This window comes from Cucurbita pepo, chromosome LG01, assembly GCF_002806865.2.
Source record: "Cucurbita pepo subsp. pepo cultivar mu-cu-16 chromosome LG01, ASM280686v2, whole genome shotgun sequence".
In the NCBI taxonomy this organism is placed as follows: Eukaryota; Viridiplantae; Streptophyta; class Magnoliopsida; order Cucurbitales; family Cucurbitaceae; genus Cucurbita; species Cucurbita pepo.
Window position 1 is genome coordinate 18,214,545 of NC_036638.1, and position 2,688 is coordinate 18,217,232.

At 44.0% G+C, this 2,688-nt stretch overlaps 1 non-coding gene across 1 annotated transcript; it reads left to right on the forward strand.

Annotated features, from left to right (window-relative positions):
* Nucleotides 1-140, forward strand: LOC111782985. The gene has a single exon (XR_002813251.1). It is a non-coding gene; the product is annotated as a small nucleolar RNA Z247 (small nucleolar RNA).
* Nucleotides 141-2,688: the final 2,548 nt, after the last annotated feature.

Below are 2,688 nucleotides of genomic sequence, written 5' to 3' on the forward strand. Positions count from 1 at the left end.
TGCCTTGAGGATGATGATGTGATTGCGTATCTTCTTGCTGGTCTTGGCCCTGACTATGATCCCTTCGTCACCTCAATGACTACCAAGAGTGAAGCCCTCACCCTTGATGATGTGTTTGCACATCTAATGACGTATGAAGCTCGCCAACTACAACACCAGGCTGAACTTCAGTTAAATCCGGGATCTTCTACCAATTATACTGGTTGTGCTGAACTTCAGCTAAATCTTGGATCTTCTGCCAATTATGCTAGTCGTGGTGGTCAGCAGAAGAATCGTAGGCGTNGCTGAACTTCAGTTAAATCTTGGATCTTCTGCCAATTATGCTAGTCGTGGTGGTCAGCAGAAGAATCGTAGGCGTAGGGATCGTGGTCGTGGTCGTTCTCAAGGTTATGCACCCTCTCGTCCTGCTGGTGATCGTCGTGGCCCTTCTGCTCGTCCTTCCTGCCAGATCTGCGGCAAAGTGGGGCATACTGCTATCCGCTGCTGGCATAGGATGGATGAGTCCTATCAAGATGAACCTTCTTCTGCTCCTCCTACGGCACTGGCGGCTACTTCCTCTTACAAGATTGACCCAAATTGGTACAGCGACACAGGCGCTACGGACCATATCACCAGTGACCTGGATCGTCTCGCTGTGCGTGAACGTTATCATGGAGGTGAACAAGTTCAAGTCGGCAATGGAGCAGGTTTGCGTGTTTTGCATACTGGTCATTCTCTAATTAATACTGCTACTCGTCCTCTTGCGTTGCGTAATATTTTGCATGTGCCTGAAATTTCCAAACATCTTCTTTCTGTTCATAAATTTTCTCGTGATAATGACGTATTCTTTGAATTCCATCCTTGGCATTTTTCTATAAAGGATCGACAGTCGAGGAAAAGTCTCCTAAATGGGAGGTGTGAATCTGGTCTTTATCCTATTAAGCCATCCGATGTCGATAATCTCAAGCACGCCTTGGTGAGCAGATCTACTACTCACGCCCAATGGCATGCACGTCTTGGACATCCTTCATCTCAAGTAATAAAATCCATTTTGCGTCTAAATAATATTTCGTGTGCTAGTGAGTCATCTTTGTCAGTTTGTAATGCGTGTCAGTTAGCAAAGAGTCATCGATTACCATATACTAGTTCTTCCCATAGGTCTTCGTCACCTTTGGAACTTATTTTTTCGGATGTTTGGGGCCCTGCACCTCCATCTGTTGGGGGTTTTAAATATTATATTAGTTTCATTGATGATTTCAGTAAATTTTCGTGGATCTATTTGATGCATGATCGTACAGAAGCTCCTCGTATATTTTTGCAATTCCAAGCTCATGTTGAGCGCCTCCTAGATACTAAAATCAAGTGGGTCCAATCTGATTGGGGTGGGGAATATCAGAAAATTCATAACACATTTTTTCGTTCCCTTGGAATTGGTCATCGTGTTTCGTGCCCTCACACACATCAACAAAATGGGTCTGCTGAACGCAAGCATCGTCATATTGTTGAAACTGGCCTAGCCCTTCTAGCTCATGCTCATGTACCTATTAAATTTTGGGACGACGCGTTTCTTACAGCCACATATCTCATCAATCGTCTTCCTACTCGTGTCATCATTAAAAAATGCCCCTTAGAGCTTCTTTTTCATACCCCACCAAATTACTCCTTATTAAAAAATTTTGGGTGTGCTTGTTGGCCTCATCTTCGTCCTTATAACAAACAAAAGCTCTCTTTTCGATCAAAGGAATGTGTCTTTCTAGGCTACAGTTCTTTACATAAAGGGTATAAGTGTCTTGACACCGATTCTGGTCGTGTCTATATGTCTAGAGACGTCATATTTGATGAAAATATTTTTCCATTCAAGAGAGCCCCACCTAATTCTTCCCCAATCATGCAGTCGACGCATAATGCCCCTGATTTGTGCACCTTGCATTTGGGTAATAGCAGTACTAATTTGGAGAATGATCACATGCATATGTCTGGGCCTACTAACTCTTTGGATGCAGAAAATTTGGTGTCTACATCAGCTTCGGAATTGCCGCAGCAATCCTCCGCGTTGCTGCCATGCGAATCAGCGTTGGTTGTTCCGCCAATGATTGAGGTCTCGGCTCCTCCGCCAGTAGATGATATTGCACAATGCCCGGTCGAATCCTCGGCCGCTGGTCAACCAACTGTTGTAGCATCGGTTGCTCCCCTCGCAACGTCTGATACGGCTGTCCCCTCAAATATGGATCCTGCACCTACTACTCATCCGTATGGTACTCGATTGAAGCACAATATCAAGAAACCCAAGGTGCGTACAGATGGAACAGTAACATATCTTGTAGCTCAGTCTTCTGCCTCTGAACCTACTTCACATATTACTACTATGGAGCATCCCCTCTGGCGTCAGGCAATGAATGATGAATTTCAGGCACTTCAAAAAAATAAGACTTGGCACTTAGTTCCTCCTCATGCTGGTCTTAACGTTATTGATTTCAAATGGGTTTTCAAACTCAAGAAAAAGCCAGATGGCTCTATTGATCGCTACAAAGCATGCCTGGTTGCTAAAGGTTTTAAACAGCAGTATGGCGTTGATTATGATGATACCTTTAGTCCAGTTGTTAAGCCCACTACCATTCGGCTCTTATTATCTCTTGCTATTTCTCGTGGTTGGGCTATTCGGCAGATTGATATTCAAAATGCTTTTCTTCATGGCCTTCTTAATGAAGA